Genomic DNA, 17,498 nt, shown 5'->3' with positions numbered 1-17,498 from the left:
GACTGCTGACCTGTCATGGCAGGTATCGTTTTTCGTCACTGGCATATAGGTTAGGGAAGATCACTTTTCTGTTGCATTATGCATTCTAGCCTCCATACTATGATATGTTGCCTTAGGGTCGACCCCATTGTGTTATGATTCTTAAAACCATTTTCACTCATCGACTTATAAAATCATGACATGATGGTAGAGTCTTCCTTTACATGGGCTTCCTAGTTAGATCCTTGCTGACATATGTTGCCCATGCTATAAAGATTGAGTAGGCTCGGGAGTCCTCTTTAGTCTCACCATGACTTTTTGCGATGAAGCTTCATTCTCCTTCTTCTTTGTTGTCTTTCTGGCTTTATACCCTAGAGGTTCCCACATGTTTAGTTGTACTGCTGCATTGCATGTTGACTATTCGTACCTTTTGGCCTTAAGCTGGATTCACTTGGACTCGTGTATAGCCACTTTTTGACCATGTCTTTTTGCAAAATCAACCTTGCAATCACTTAGCCTCTGTAACTTGACACCTTTTGCCTGTGGAAAGAACATTCCTTTGAGTGTCATTGACCAGTTTCGTCACCTTGCATTGAGCATAGGAATGTTCCCCTCCCAGGAACTAGCGCATTTGTATTTGGACACTCGTTCTTTCCACTGTACCATAGGCATTCTTTTATTCTTTTTCAGGTTTTTCAAATACGAAAAAGACAAAAAATGATATATTACAAAAAGAGCGGGAACGGGACTTTACTTTCATATTTGATGGCAGCAAGAGTCAGTTGTGTCACCCTTAAACAAAGTACTCAAAATGAGTCTTTCCTCCATCAGGATGGGCTTTAGTTTGACTTAGGAGAGCCATAACCTTGTTATTGAGTTAGTACTCCTTCGGTTGGTTATCTCTTCCAATCATATGGAGAGTTTGTTTATGCCTCCTGCATGAAAAACTTATACAAAGTTATCATATGCTGCCATATAGTCACTTGAGTCATGCTTTTGTTCAAGGGAAATAAACTTGAGTCGGCCTTTCTACGGTGTCTCTTGACTCATATTCAGTCGGCCATACTCGATTTGTCAAAGTTATGTTCAATATCACATCAACTATTTGGTCCTTTGCTTGTCCCAGTTTGAGAAGGTCTCCATTGACTTCTCACTGGTGGGTCTACTCTTATCGACTTTGACACATTACTTTAAGAGTAGGCCTAGAGCTGCACCATAGCCCTATTTCTATCATTGATAGGTGACCTTGTGCTTAGCATCTATTAGTATCATGGGTCTTTGACTGAGAAGTTTCCCTTGTGTTCAACGCCAGCTTACATTATCATACATTGGGATTCGTGCAATACCTTGGTTTCCATTTGACCCTATTGGTGGATTCCTCGCCTCTGTGTCAGCTTTCATTATTGGTTGGTTCAGAGGTTTTCTATCGTGCGCTAGCCACATCTTATGTACGTCGGAAACGTGCTTCGGTATGATTACTTCATCTTTCTTCGTCTGATTCCTTCCACATTATTGGCCTGTGGGTTACACTCGTGCTGGATTGATGTAGGATGCCTTAATGTTTGCCTTCCAGCAGATCTTTTCCCATCAACTCTGACTCATTGCTCTGGGAATAAGATCTAGAGTCCTTTTTTCAGTACCTTAGGGTTTGCAATCATTAGTGGCATATTCCTTCACTATCGATAGTGAGAATACATCAATGTCTCTTGATTGATAAATTCTCTCAAGTGTTCGACTTCAACTCATTTATTCGCACTTGTTAGATTGTACTGGGGTACCTTGACTCTCATCATCATTATCGGTGAGTTGTCTCACGTTTGTTAACGGTATACATCAATGACCGATAATCAAACGATTTCTCACATGGTCGACTTCAGCTCATTTATTCCCATAGTGTAGAAATGTACCATGGCGGTCGGTGAAGACCTCGAGTTGCATCAACATTTCATGGTTCACATGTCAGTCCCTCCAGTTTACTGCCAGTGACACCATCCACCTTATATGTTGCAGTTCATCACAGCAACATCCTATATGTTGGCACCCGAGTTGCATGCAGTACCATTATTCCACTTTTTGACTTGGTACTTTTGAGGATCAGTTATGTGACTTCAGTGATCAGATATCTACTTCAGCATCATTGATCAGTTCTTCTATATGTGATATTGTGACATGGCCTTGATATGTACTTTTGTGGCTATGATCAGATGATCCACTATGTATTTCTCAGTTTCCTTTGTACTTGTATACATATTGGATTTGCTCTACACTTGATATGCAGACATGCTTTACTATCTTTGAGCATGGGTATGCCCGCTCAAACATGAGCTTTCTTTCTGATCTCTTCCACTGGTTTGGCAGGCTGGAATTTGGTGATCTCCTCCCAAGTCCTCGCATGATTCTTTCTATACACTTAATACATTTCGGCCATCATGTACCCCTTCTGACCTCATATATTAGGGGGCATCTATTATAGCATCATTTACCACCTTTGTATACTTGATGCTTTGAGTCATGGCCTTGGGCAGCCCTTTCCCTTCAGACTTGGTCCAAATATTAAAAAATATTATTTTAAATTCCATATGCGACTTTTCCCTTCAAAAATGCATGCACACATGGGTTTAGCTATACCCAACCCGCGTATATGATTTAAAATATGAAAAAAATATAAAATCCCTATTTTTTGGGTGGGGTTTACGGGTTACACTAGAAGCCTACCTACAGGAGCCCGTGGCCTAATTGTTTCCCAACTAAAAAAACTGTTTTGAGGTGATATAAATACACCTCATGGGGAAGGCCTAAGGGGAGAGAAAGATAGGATATTGACATTATATCCAACTTGTCCCTGATCAAGTCTGATTTATCCTTGTGCCTCTTGCACTCCTAGTTATAGGAAACCCATGTTTCCTCATTGTGATGTCCATCTCCTTTATATGGAATCCATGTGTATGCATTTGAAAGAGGATTGTTGAGGCTTGGGCTGGACGGATCCAGAGGAAGGTTTCGCTTGGAGCCATGGACGAATCAAGTTGTATTCTTCCACATTATTTTGCAGTCATCAATAAAGAAGCCATGTCTTGTTCCTGATGTTATGATCTTAATGCTTTAATTCATGTTTTAATCTAACTTATGTATGATTTCATGTTTTATACTTATATGCTTATATGATCTAACATCTATATCATGAACATGCTTTGAACTACTACTGGTATATGTGCTTTTCTTGAATGAGTTGCAGGTTTTGAAGCATTGGAGGAAGCAGAGGGTTTGGACCCTACGGGAACGACCTCAAATGTAGGACCTTCGGGTAATACTTCTTCTTCCTACTTTAGTAGTTTAAGTATTAAGGCTGCTTGTTTGTTTGCTTCTTGTTGGTGTATGCCCTCTGCTCTGTTGGGGTGCTCAACCCATACCCTAGGGTGTATTATTCCCGTAACACCAGGGAAGGGAGAAGAGATCATAAAAATCAATCCGAAAACATTCAATCAACAACCAAATAGGATATGGCCAACACAAAACCAATCAATTAAGGTCGGCACAGGACTAAGCTAGCTCAGTCGGAAGATAGAGACAGGCCCTCAAAGACAGGGAGATACAGGAAGAGACAAGTAGAGAATCCTATATAATGGATCACGACTTCCCTTAATAGAAGAGTCAGCACCAGTTGTTGTTGAATCAATTGATCCATAACCAGCACTAGAAATTTCCAAGGTCAAATATAAAAAACAGAGTGATTTATGAAAAGAAATTGGGTCAAGCATTCGATAACAAATCATATTCATCCTTTACAATGATCTTATAGATCATTCGATAGGGTTGGTAGCTCAGTGGATCAGAGCTCATGGTTCTGGGCCATGAAGTCAAGGGTTCAAATCCCTTCTAGCCCCAAAGATGTTGTATTTTAAATGAAAATTCCTTTCCATTGTGTTTTAGGAGAGAATCTTTCTTTATAACAGAATAAAGGATTCTATCATAATCTTGGATCGATACTTCAGATTCCTGATCAAGGTCATTTTCATAATTAACTTTCCATGTTGGATTTCATAGCCTTCGTGGTAGCTTCATCAATATTACCCACCAAATAAAATGATTGTTCGGTAAGACCATCTAATTCTCCAGAAAGGATCATTTGAAACCCTCTAATTGTTTCCATGAGACCAACATATTTGTCTGAGGAACCTGATAATACCTTTGCTACGAAAAAGGGTTGTGATAGGAAACGTTCAATTTTTCTTGCTCTTGCCACAATTACATGATCTTCCTCCGATAATTCATCCAGTCCAGGAATAGCTATAATGTATTGAAGTTCCTTATAACATTGTAAAGTTTGCTTACAACGTTATAAGGTTTTTCAATCCTATTAGGTATGTAGATAAGGTCACCTTTTTTTTAGTGAATGTGATCATGAGTCAGAATATTGGAAATTCTTGCGCCCGTACGTATAGATCCTCAAAATGTCATAACTAATAGGATGACACTCGAAAAGAAACTCAAGGGGACACCCCGAAATAGGCTAATTCGCCTCCTAGTTAGGGTAGCATGGTGAAGTCAAAAGGTAGGTCCTTTCATATGTTCATCCCTATATGTCCTTTATCATTATTTCTAACTGGTAGGGCCCACATTTCACCAGCGTCAATTTGTATAGATTTGTGAACCATCATCTCTCTAATAGATCTTAGGGAGATTTGTGTGATGCATGCTACTAACTAAGAGAAATTAGATACTATATCATTCTTTGGTCATAATCAACATAATTATGAGAGGGGATAGATCCTTCAATTTATTATAGGAAATACCTCTTTCAATTTCTTTATTGGAAGTCTAGTGACGAGGAAATGATAGGTACAAACTGTTGGACACCTAATCCTAAATGGGTTAGTGTGGAAGCTGAATAGACTAAGTAGTCCAAGAGACCTTGGGATGTGAAACCCAATGGTCACAACAATGTACTATAAATGTATATCAGTTGTTAATAAAAATTGTACTGCATGTTTTATCTTTCATATTTTCTCTTGTTGCCCATGTCTGTTTAACATGGTATCAGAGCGGGCGATTGCTGGTCCTGCTCCAATTTGAGCCACTTGTTTTGTGGTCTCTATATATATGTCAGTTCTGCGTTACCTGACCTCTGCCTCTGCGTTATTCTCCTCAGACCTGAAATAACCTACCTCTGCCAGCACTGCACATCTGTCCATACTGTCATTTCCTGTTTTAGCGCTGAAGCTGATACGCCACCATCGATGAAGGTCTAGCTCCTTGTATGCGTTGTTGAATGAGATACCTGCGTTCTGTCTGCCACACCTGCGCTGCCCTAACATATTCTATTTATGATTTCTGCACCCTGTTCATTTGAATACGCTTAGACTCCATAAACATTTCATATTCTCTGTTCATTGAAACGCTGCTCTGATTTGTTCCAGTCGCACCATTCCATTGAACGCTGTGTTATGGTATTGGCATTAACGTTGGATTGAACGTTGTGTTAACACTGTATACCATTCTGTCGCACCATTAATTTGCAAACCACGCCATATGTTTTAACGTTGTCCCATATGTTTCCTTGTCTGTCTGTATTTTTTAACCGCTGTCTCATTGTCTCTTGAACGCTTGAGCTTATCTGTTTAACGCTGCCATATGTTTGAACGGGCACTGAAACAGGTTTTGTCGACGCTTGAAGCGCTCTTGGCATATATTGAATGGTATACGTAAGGTAACGTTGTCCCTTTGAATGGCATTGAACTGCGTTGTATGGTAACGTTGTATAATGGTATTTGAAACGCTGTGGTGGTATTTGAACGCTGTATTCTATTAACGCTGTTTGGTCCAGCGTATATATGGTATTGAATTGCGTTTGAATTATTGAATGCGTTTTTGGTATCAACGTTATGAAGTTATGTTCGAAGTTTGAATGCATATTGCATTGACTGTGGCTTGAACGTTGTTAAAAAATGTGTACCTTCTCTTTCAATCTCTATCAAATCTCTACAAAATATCTCCTTTCATCGCTCCACGCTTGGCCCCCTTGCTCTTTATATGTTGTATGACATATTGCTGGAGGAATGCACAGTAGAAGACCGCAGTGGAAGACCGTGAATGTGTTAGTCGTTTCTCTGCATACAATATGTTAAAGTTGACCGTGAGACTGTGAAGACCGTGGTATGCTTCATAAGTTGATATATGCATTGATGGATGTTCTATTGCATGATTTGCGAAGACTGTGTGCCTCTTTTTATAATCCGTGTTTGATTACTCCCGCATTGGTCTCTGCGGAAAGTTCCATGTGAATACCATGAAGTATTTATGTTCTGCGGTACATAGATTTTTGAAGACCGTTTATGGTTAATGTTGTGTTAATGGTATGGAGTATTGTAAATTGGCTCTGCATTGAATTTCTTTGAAGATTGTGGGTTTATACATATGCCCGTCCAAATTTGAATGCGTTGAATGTGTTGAATGATGGTATTTAACGCTGTTGAATGCACGTTGTTTTATAGAATGGTCCAGCATATATATTGAATAGTATTGAACACGGTATATCTTGAATGCGAATCAACATTTTATTGAATGGTATTAAATGGTAATGTTGTCCCATTTTAACGCAACGTTTGAATTGTTGAAGGACACAATAAATTACAGACCCATAAATTTTGAACAATGACTTCTGCAGGATAACTCGCTCCCGTTCTTGGTCTTTCGGTTCATCTTTCGTCTTCTGCAGCGGCGCCCATGAACAGAATCATGGCAATGGGTATGATTAAGCCCATGAAGGCTGGACTTGAGGACCCTCAAGAAGAATTTGGGAATGTATGCTTCGAAAAATGAAATACTTTTGTAGACCACAGTGGTTGTAGTTGTGTTATTTCTTCAGGAATTTTTAATCTCTCCGACGAGAGTTGGCGGTTTATTTTACTTTTGGTTGATGACAAATCAAATCATTTCAAATCGAGGTTTTAAATCGTGCATTAAAATTATTGGTTTTCGTATTTCAGAAGCATTAGGATTCGAAGAAATAAAATAATGCTTCTTGACAAATTTTCTTCAAGTGATTTGAATTGAAGGCAAATTAAAGATTGCACCGTGGACCTTTGAAATCACCGTTTTTTGCAGTCAAGACGGATTCCAAAGAAGAACACCAGGAAAACAAATAAAATTCCTCGAGAGTTTTTCTTCAAGTGAATTGTGCAGTTCTTGATCTCAGAGGATGATCTAATAGAGAAATTTACTGCTGGTATTTCTACTGTGACAGCTCTTTCTAGTATTTGAAGTTTGCAATCGTTGTTGCCCCAGTGTGGCATTGTATTTAAAACTCATTATAGTGCATTGATTCCTTGATTCGATTGCTGTATAAAGAGTTTGGTGGGCTGACTATAATATTGATGGAGAAAAGTTTTATCGGTTGTTTTGTCAGAACATAATGCTGGTCATGAGTAAACTCTTATTTTCATGTAATGGATTGTAATCGGTGCTTGCTGGTTGAACTCTGATCATTTGCTGCACATGTATAAAGGATATTACTGTAGGTATTACTTTTCTGCACTAAGTAGTAGTTGTAAGGTGTAAATCTGACATTGAAGAAAAAAAATGGCTAGAATCAGTGAAGTATTAGAGTTCCTCAAAACTCTAATGTCGTCTACTGCTCATGATACATTAAAAGTCAGCAAAGTTTCTCTCACAGATATTCAGGTCTGTCTACAAAATGCACAGGAAAAGATTGATTTTTTGCAGATTGAATCACAGCGACAGCAAGAAGAGCTACATCAAAATAGACATCATTCTGAACCTGTTTTTGTTCAGAACATTGAGACTGCAACCCATCAACAGCAAGTCAATAATGTTACCGTTCATTCAAATAAAGCAGCAGTTGTACATGCAGACGCAGAAACTCAGTCATCACTTCCCAAGCCCATCATCAGACCTTGGGAACAGCTTGTCCACAACAAGCACAGAACTGGTCTTGGATATGACAAGGACTTGTCCTTTCATATTCCAGACTATGCCAAGCACATTCAGTTTCAGAGTGTTGGATTCATTCATGAAAGTTCACCTGCTCCTCATGACAGTTCAGCTTCAGCTGTTCCAAACTCTGCCCCTCTTCCACAACAACAACAACAGATCGTGAAATGCCAACACTGTGACCGAGTTGGCCATCTGAAAGATCACTGTTTTGATCTTCATCCATGTAAGCACTATCATAAAACCGGTCATTCTTCAAACATATGCTTCAAAAACAAACGTCCTACAAGAACAAAGATTCATCTTGGATGGATCGCTTCTTGGCAATGGGCATCAACAGCCAAGAAGATATTCCAAACACATGTCAGAACTTGTTCCAGAATATTGAACAGTCTTGCAGTTGAGTTTTCTCCATCATCTCACCTTGTATCTGACAGGGGGGGAAATGATGGTCATCTACAAGCTTCAAAGCCACATCAAGCGAGCCTGAGCCACAACCTACCACACCAGTTTCAGAGTTGTAGCCAGCAACAAAGATGCCCGTGAACATGCCTTCAGTTGGCAATCTGGGACACTTCCTCTAGCAGAAGACTTCAGCTTCTTGCCAGTTTCGGAAGAATTCCAGGAACAAAATTGAGAACACTTCCTCTAGCAGAAGACTCCAGCTTCTTGCCAGTTTTGGAAGAGTTCCAGGAATTGCATTAAGCATTCCAGAGTTGTTGGTTATCCTTAAACCATCACAGGTTGAGACTTCCCTTTTCAGGTTGAAGTTCTCCCTTTTATGTGGGGTGAGACCTCCCTTTATTGGTTGAAGGTTTCCCTCTTCAAAACAATAGGAGCACTTCCTCTAGCAGAAGACTTCAGCTTCTTGCCAGTTTTGGAAGAGTTCCGGGAACTGCACTAAGCGTTCCAGTGTTGGTGGTCATCCTTAAACCACTGCCCTTTATACCAACATTTCATAGAGCACATTCAGCCTAGTGCTGCCATGCATTTTTTGCACATTTTGTATTACAGCTCTCTTCTTGGACTCATACATAACCCTTCGGATTAAGGGGGGGAATGTTGGACACCTAATCCTAAATGGGTTAGTGTGGAAGCTGAATAGACTAAGTAGTCCAAGAGACCTTGGGATGTGAAACCCAACGGTCACAACAATGTACTATAAATGTATATCAGTTGTTAATAAAAATTGTACTGCATGTTTTATCTTTCATATTTTCTCTTGCTGCCCATGTCTGTTTAACACAAACCATAGTTCAGATCTTCACGGAACATACCTATGATAGTATCATAATATTTACATAGAGGGGAGGAAGCAAATTGTTTAGAACCAAACAATATCTCCCCTATGTAACGCAATCGGATTATTGCACTACTATGTTCGCAGAGGCAATAAAGGTAAATGCACTGAAAAGATCAATCAGGAAATATGTATCCCAAAGGGCTAGCTATAGGAGAGTGATTATGCTAAAGTTGGCACTGATCTCGATCATGATTCGAGATCAGGGAGGGAGCTTCAAAACATCATCTGAAATGATGCGGTAGTTTACATAATTGGCTTCGTGGATATGGATTATGACATCATTTCATATTCGGATCAAATGCCCTTGGCTCAAAATTATTCTTATTTTATTATATACTCTCCATGTAAATCTCTTTTCCACATGATTCCATACAAAGATGACGAATATTTGAATCATTTTGTTGTTACAAATAAGCCTATGATTTTCTATCGATGCATCTAACATCTCGTCCCAATATAGCGCCAAACCAACAATTCATTTATCTCTTAGATAGATAAATGATCATTTTAAACAACGACCCTTCGATCAAATACCCTACCCAGAGTTGTTTAGATGGACAAGATCTTAGTATCAAGATAAAACATACAATAAATCTCAAGATAGATCTCAATCTATTCCATTTACACTAAACCATGTTAATGTTTATGGCCTGTTCATTACAACTCAAATAATGTGGGATCTACTGAACCAATCTGCAAAACTGTGTTATTTGAAAACTAAAGTCTAATAGGGAAAAACAATAATTATCCTCTGTGGGTGAATAGACAGCTTTCGGTACCGAAGCCTTATTTTTCCATGTTGGAGCCTAATTCTTTGACCGATATAGATGGTCATTGAAGTAGCTTCACATAAGTTTGGCTAGGATAAAATGTAGGGGAAACCCTTTGCTATGATTTTGTCGTTTCCTCCTTTTGAGGTGTGGCTACTAGGGTTTGGGATTCCATTTTGTTTAGAGAGTCAAGAGAAGAGATGTGGAGAGGTACCTCCCTATATAGGTAGGCGCGTGTGCTTCTCAGCCAGCCTGTCACTTAGACATGAGACCAAGAATGAGTATGTACCTATCCCCTACGGGAATCGAACCCGTGTATTCGACATGAGGAGACAATGTCCTCACCACTAGACATGCTCTAGCCCAACCCATTGATGGTAAGGGTCAAATTTCAGCTTCTGAATTTCCACTGATTGAATCTCCCGCTCCAAGTATTATATCAAGACGTTCCGTATATGAACCCTTTCAAACGGAGCTTATTGCTATTGATTCTATTATTCCTATAGGACATAGTCAACGAGAATTAATTATTGGGGATAGACAGGTTTTCAAAACAGCAGTAGCTACAAATAAAGTTCTCATTTTGACTTAGCATTTGAACTATGCTCAGAATTTTCCTTTTTCCGCCATAAAGTATTATTGTTTATGGAACAATAATAGCTCTACTCTTTAGTAGAAAAATGATATTTTTCATCAAAAAATATATCTAACCTAGTCCATAAATTGCAAAGGTATCGTTCATCACCTCGTCACCAGAGTTCCAATAAAGAAATTGAAAGAGGTATTTCATATATGATCGAACTAAGGAAAGAAGGTAGGTTCGACGTGAGCCACCTAGGGAGTAACAACGATTCTAAATCCTATTGTCAGGAGGAAGGGCAGCTAACTGCTATCGGGGGTGTGGGAGGATTAAGGTAATAACTCGAATGACGAGCTATCCGGAAGAAGGATTGTAACTAATTTCTAATCAACAACGGTTCAATGAAAACTACCATAGCTGGCTGGGTGGGGGCAGCAGGATGGAAAGTTAACAAGAAAACTTAGGAAAACTTAGGATTTTTTAGAACGTGTTTACTTTGTATATAGTTCGTTTCATATATTAATCCATTTATATTGATTATAAGCCTTATAGATTATATGGATTAATATATCATCTATAGATGTGATATATAATGACTTATTTGCTCTTACACGGTCTGTTCTCTCCACTGTTATCCATTATATTCAAATAAGCTTGAGACCGAATCATTTTTCCTCCAAAAAAAAATTTACCTTGGCATATAACATAAAAAAAAGGAAGAGTTCTTACATCAAAGAAATGTTCAATCCAATTTTTAATCTTTGTTTTGTTCGATTGTGAATTGATGTTAAAAGTATATTGGTTCCTTTCCAATAGACGAATACTTTTCTTCATAATAAGGCCTTATCGAAATCTCTTTTTGGCATTATTTCTATATTAATATGAATTAGAAGAGAAAATTCGTACATTTTATAATTGAATGATAAGTGAGGAAAAGAAATGATCAATACATGAACTATTCTTTTTCATATTCCATGTAACGAGCGGGTAGCAAGGATCGAACTCGCATCTTCTCCTTGGCAAAGAGAAATTTTACCATTCAACCATCGTTGCACTCGCTTTTATTAGTAATTCATTACTTTATATGAAGAAAAAAATGCCTTTTACCCATCCCTCGGGTCAGATGTTTCCCCCGCCATTCGTTTGGAACAATAAATTGCATAATATAGGAAGTAGGAGCCTCAGAATTCTATATATATAGAAGGGTGGTAGACAGATATATCCTCTTCTTACTACAGTCTCATATAAAGAAGAGAAGGTCTTAGATAGATCAGAGTACACAGAAATCAAGTAGATCATAGTAGACAACAATCAGGTACATTACCATTGGACACCCTGCCAAATGAGTGAGAAATGTGCCCAAGCTCGTGAGCATTGGAAAATTCAGAGTCTTTAGCTCAGGAACGTTAGGTAGGTGCATTGTGGAAATAACCTAAAGCCCAGGAAAGATAGAGACAGGATTTGAACCCGTGACCTCAAGGTTATGAACCTTGCAAGCTACCAGACTACTCTACTTCGCACCATTGATTCCTCAACATACATTCAAATGTAAAGACATTTGAATATGGATTGAATCAAGGAACATGAATCAATATCCAATCAGGAAATTTCAATAAATATTTATTTCATTTCATACAATGAAATTTCAATAAATATTTCAAGGGAAGAGCGAGGGAAGGGAAAACAAGAACCAATGAAATAAGTCCGGGATGGAAGGACTTGAGGAAAGAATACCCAGTTAGTTGTGCTTAGACTTCAAATTGTTTAGCTTTAACCATTCTAGTGGTCCTCCATCATTGGTTGGTATAAACTAAGATTTCATTTCCGATCCTAAAGAATCTACAAGTACGCTCAGAATTAAGTCTATCTGCATTGGGTCTATTTTTCCAAGAGCATGAAGAAGGTGCAATTAAATCATTTCTATCAATTCTTCAGATTCAGTTTGGATTCGATTAGAGAGGATTGATAGGGCGAGACCATACCTTCTTTCCAGATGGATCTCATTCACTTCATCATTTGGACGAAAATGGTCTTGTAATGCTAGGATCTTGGATAGAAACAAGTGATGTTTTGGTAGGTAAATTAAACAACAATGCTTATTATATCCACTCTTTTTTCAAGAAGATCTTTACACAATTTCTCATGATAATTATTTGGATGGATCAAGTTCCTCCAGACCAATGGAACATTTAAGTTCCAATGATCAATTCAGTTTCCTAACTATAAAATGTTTGATTGGTCAAATACATCAACAAAATCATTCAATTGTTTTATTCGTGAATTGTGATCCAAATCCATTAGTTGATCGCAATAAAGAGTTTATATTCTAAATCGGTACTAGAAGCACTGACATTGGTCCTGGAAGTTCCGTTCTCTATATGTTCAAATATTATGTGGAAGGGATCATAAAGAATGTGGCTATTGGCTCACGTATTGATACGATCGATACCAATGACTTATTTTCATAAAGATTCGCTAAATATTTGGTTGATCCAAAAAAAAGACGAAAAAAAGACCATTTGGAAAACAAAGAGAAAAATGATCTCCTTTCAAATTGATTTTCACACGTGATTCGAAGAAATATTTTCGTGATTTGTAACAATCATACTATTGTTTAGTATTCAAGTATCCATATATGGTACAAAGATTGATGATGGTTGTGTGGAGGCGTGGTCCACTAGAGGAAGGAAGATTATGTGACGAGGTTGTCAACGGATAGATAATACCTGCCTGGCCAGAAGGAGTGGCCAGGGGATATGTATATTGCCTAGCGTTAGGTGTAATACCATTCAATTCTTTTATTACTTAAAAAAAAACAATAATTTGATTATATAGAACCCTTTCATTTCCTTGAGTTATTGACCTTCCGTTGGGGGTTTCGGATCAAATACCAATATTTTTGAAACAAATATAATAAATTCAAGTGTGGTGCTTAGTGTACTGAGCTATTTTGGAAAGGGAGTGTGTGCAAGTTGTATATTTGAATAATATGGCTGGGCCCAACCAGCTGCACTTTGGAGATAGAAAAGTGCATAATCTCAACAAACTATATTTGACAGGATTTGTTACCACTTTAGCCATTTCAATTGCTTGGTTACTCAAAATCCTCGATTGTTGCATTTACTGATGTTAGCAATATATAGTAGCCAATTAGGATCATTTTCTCCTCGAGATATTATAACTTTATTTCGTATGCGGGAACTGGAATCAATTTTCGTTCACCCACTTCGATCCGTACCGGGGGGGGATAGATGTTTCTATTTGGCCACAATACACTGCGAGTAATTCTATCTTTCTGCTAATTGGAGCTTTAAGTATAAGTATCTAGAGATCTGATAGACCAACATTAGGTTCAGGAATATTGGATAAGAAATAGTATTCCATAATACTGGAAATAATATTCTATTTAGGGTTCTTCATCACTTATACAATGAAATCGCCAATTTTTCCCGTACGTACCCGGTTACCTGATATTCATGGGTAAGCACATTATAGTACATGTATGCTTCAATAGCCAGAGTTCCATTGAAAAAAGGGCCTCGAAAACATCGGAAAAAAATTCTTGCATTTGTATCAGGCTCTCGAGGGGCCCATTCGAAACTTTTTCGAACTGCTAATCAACGAAAAGCTAGAGCCTTAGTTTCCATGCACCGAGATAGAGGTAAACGCAAGAGAGATCTTTGTCGTTTGTGGATTACTTGGATCAATGCAGCAGCTCGTGCCAATGGGGTTACTATGAATCAAATAATATATCCCAGTATTCTTTGTGCTATTCCATTTCCTTTATGCCCTGTAATCAGGACAAGTTTAATCATTTTTGTTGAAATTGTATAGTGAAAATTGCTCTTTGACAACTTTTATAGTTACAATATTCTATAGATAATATGGCATACACAGTGAAATGTCAAAGCCCTAAAAGGAATTCAAGTAATTACATTCAATTAATTTACAATGTAGTAAAACATTTTCCATACTTCCATCCAATTAAACTTTCCTTATTTTTAACACATTTTGTTCATGCTACCTTGCACTCGCGGCTTAATCACGAAAAGCACTATTCTTGTTGGTATCCTATTTTTAGGGATGCTTTTAAGAAATAAAAAATCTAATTTGCACCCGTGACACTAGTTACATTTACATACAAAAACCTGAAACACAGAATGCAAAGAAAAGTTTTGAACTCTTAAAGTAAAATATTATACCTCAAGAAACAAATGTAGCAGATTTAATTACATCATTATTTGCAATTCAGGCAAATAAACTGATTTGAATAAGCTTATCTGGCTCTTTAACACTCTGGAGAATAAATTGGGATCAAACACCAACATTTCCTTCAGAGAAAATGCTTGCTTCTTGATTAGTAACACAACCGCCCAAGAAAATTGTGAAGCAACAGTCAGAAACCCGGAAAATGTCATTATGGCACATTGATTACCTGAATGGACTGCAGAAAATCTGAAACAGCAATTACCAAGTCACCTGATTTCACCATACCTCTTGCTTTCAGCAAAGCAAAGGTACGGTAAAGGTTACTCTCCATATCCTCTGAGAAATTCAGTCTAAAAGGAATGAGACCCCATTGAAGATTCAGCCGTCGCCTTAAAGTCGTTGAGGTAGTAAAGGCAAAAATTGGACAGTCTGGACGACAACTTGACAAAAGGGAAGCCATGTGTCCTTGTTTTGTGTAGACAAATATGGCATCCACAGCCAGCTTGTTGGCTAAAACAAAGGCAATTTCAAATTTGAGGTCATAAATGAGAGGCAGCCTATATTTACTATCCAGAAGAAAACAAGAAATAGCCCAGGTTGTTGCTTCCTTTCAAAATTCATATTTCTTATCATCATGTTTTCCAAATGAAATCAAATGTATGAGATAATTATTGTACTTAAAACAAATGGCAGAATAATTCATTGTATCAGACATACCCATTTTAGCAGCTGATTTACATATCTCTTTGGAGATGCTATCTGTATAGCATAAGGTAATAGCTGGAAGGTCCATAGATTCATATTCCTTCTCTTCACGCCACCACCGCTCAATGCGAAGGCTTACACTTCTTAGAACAGCCAAAGCTTTCTCTGGATGCGGACCCATAGCTGACTCACCAGAAAGCATCAAAGCATCGGCACGCTGTTTTACTGCTTCGGACACATCAGCAACCTAAACAGCAAAATTGAGTGATCCAAACTATTTAGTGAACTAACAATGTTGAATGAGTAAATATAGGTAATTAGAATGTTGGAAATTCTATTCAGACCATAACATATGTTAAAAACTAGATAGCAATACTACAAAGAGCATCATACTAACATGACCAATGTCACAAAGTATGCATTGCCTGTTGGTTAAAACAAGAGAAATTACGGAATAAAATTGTAAAGACAACAAAACCAGAAAAGATAGGTGAAAAAAGTTAAAACTATAACTTATTTTGTTTTTTAAAATCAAATTTGAGAATACTTTTTTAAAAATTTAGCATCTTGATAAAAAAACATACATTAGGGAGCCATGTAACATTGTTTGATGATGTCATCTTGAGAATGTGCAGGGTTAAGAAGGCCTTGTAGATGATCTTAGGACTAGCATGGGCGTCGCAAGCATAGACTTGCATAACATTTGAGACCAAAGTGAAAAATATCATGATATGGCCATGGCCCAAACTGGATCATTGAACAAGGCCTTGCTATGGACAAGAACTCTATTAACTTCATGGGGATGACTCCATTGGTCCCTGAGCAAGAGACTAAACATTGTCTCAAAGAATTGGTACTTATTGTACTAAGCATCAGATAATTGGAACATTGATTAGTGCCCCTAAGTGTTGAAGTAAGCTCAAAGCAAGACAGAACTCAATACACCATAAAAATTGGAATTTGAATAACAAACAGGATTAACTGGAAGATAGAAATATGTAAGTTAACATCTGAAATAATGTAAATAAGATGTAAAATTTTATGGTTTTAGGTTTTGCATCATAAGTTGTAGTTTTAAGGCATAGTCATAGGTAGCTGACCAAGCTCCCCATTTTATGCCATGAATGATCGTGACAATTTAAATTTGCTTCCCATGATTGTCACTAGTAAAGTAAAAATAAATAAACCATGTTATTTATAAAAAATCCAGTCCTTGATATAGATAGAAAACAAAAATGCTAAAATGGAGTAGCGTAAAGGAAACTCAAATCTAATTGCTTATTACTGCAGATAGTGTTAAACTATAACCTGCGTAAAACTGAAGATATTACTAAAGAATTTTTTGATGACCCATCCTGATTACCTTGAAGATCAGATAATTTATTATGCCAACAAATGACCAAATAGAGTCTTTCAATAGGACTAAGTCATCCACTTGATGAGACTATATCCACACGTGCGATTTGATGAGAGAGAGAAAGAGAGCCAATTTGTCTTCTTCTTCGCCCTATTTGTCATTGTCCTTCACTTGTTTGCCCAAAAACTGTCTTGTGAGAGAGATGCAAATTGCTCAAGTGGAGGAGGTCGAACTACCTTTATATAGTGATCTGCCTTGGCCAAATGGGTGTCTTCTACCAGGGCCAACTTGACTTAGAGGGGAGGTTAACTTGACAACTTAAGGAGCCAAAAATTACGATTCAAAAATTCAAATTTTCTTCTTTAAAAAAGTCACAATGGGACTTTGACTCAAAATAAATTCTTTTGACTCTAGCATCTAAAATATGGTTTACAATGATAAATACAAGTATATCAAGTGACCAAATATACATTATGAAGACCGACCATAGTTACAAATTCAACACTCAATGGTAGAGAACATTAGTCATAGGATAACTTTAATTATTAATAAAATGGAATTAGATTTCAAAAAAATAATGCCCAATTGCAATAGAAAGAAAAAGAACATTAACAAAAACCACTCCACAATTATACAAAGTGTACA

The 17,498-nt window shown here is 37.6% G+C and overlaps 1 non-coding gene and 1 pseudogene across 2 annotated transcripts in view; one reads left to right on the top strand and one right to left on the bottom strand.

Annotated features, from left to right (window-relative positions):
- Positions 1-3,789: 3,789 nt before the first annotated feature.
- TRNAQ-CUG (transfer RNA glutamine (anticodon CUG)) lies at positions 3,790-3,863 on the top strand. Its single transcript has one exon. It is a non-coding gene; the product is annotated as a tRNA-Gln (tRNA).
- Positions 3,864-14,996: 11,133 nt separating this feature from the next.
- Positions 14,997-17,498, bottom strand: part of LOC149208542 (pyruvate kinase isozyme A, chloroplastic-like) — a 205,176-nt pseudogene continuing 202,674 nt past the window's right edge. Inside the window, exons 6-7 of the transcript XR_016252781.1 lie at positions 15,509-15,743; positions 14,997-15,301 (exon numbers count right to left, since the gene is read on the bottom strand). The product of XR_016252781.1 is annotated as a pyruvate kinase isozyme A, chloroplastic-like (transcript). The remainder of the gene's footprint in view (positions 15,302-15,508; positions 15,744-17,498) is intronic.

Source organism: Pinus tabuliformis, chromosome 1_2, assembly GCF_031772625.1.
Source record: "Pinus tabuliformis cultivar Carrire ecotype Pingquan chromosome 1_2, CPIR1, whole genome shotgun sequence".
In the NCBI taxonomy this organism is placed as follows: domain Eukaryota; kingdom Viridiplantae; phylum Streptophyta; class Pinopsida; order Pinales; family Pinaceae; genus Pinus; species Pinus tabuliformis.
The sequence above is the reverse complement of the archived record's forward strand: the minus strand, read 5'-3'. Positions and strand labels throughout refer to the sequence as shown.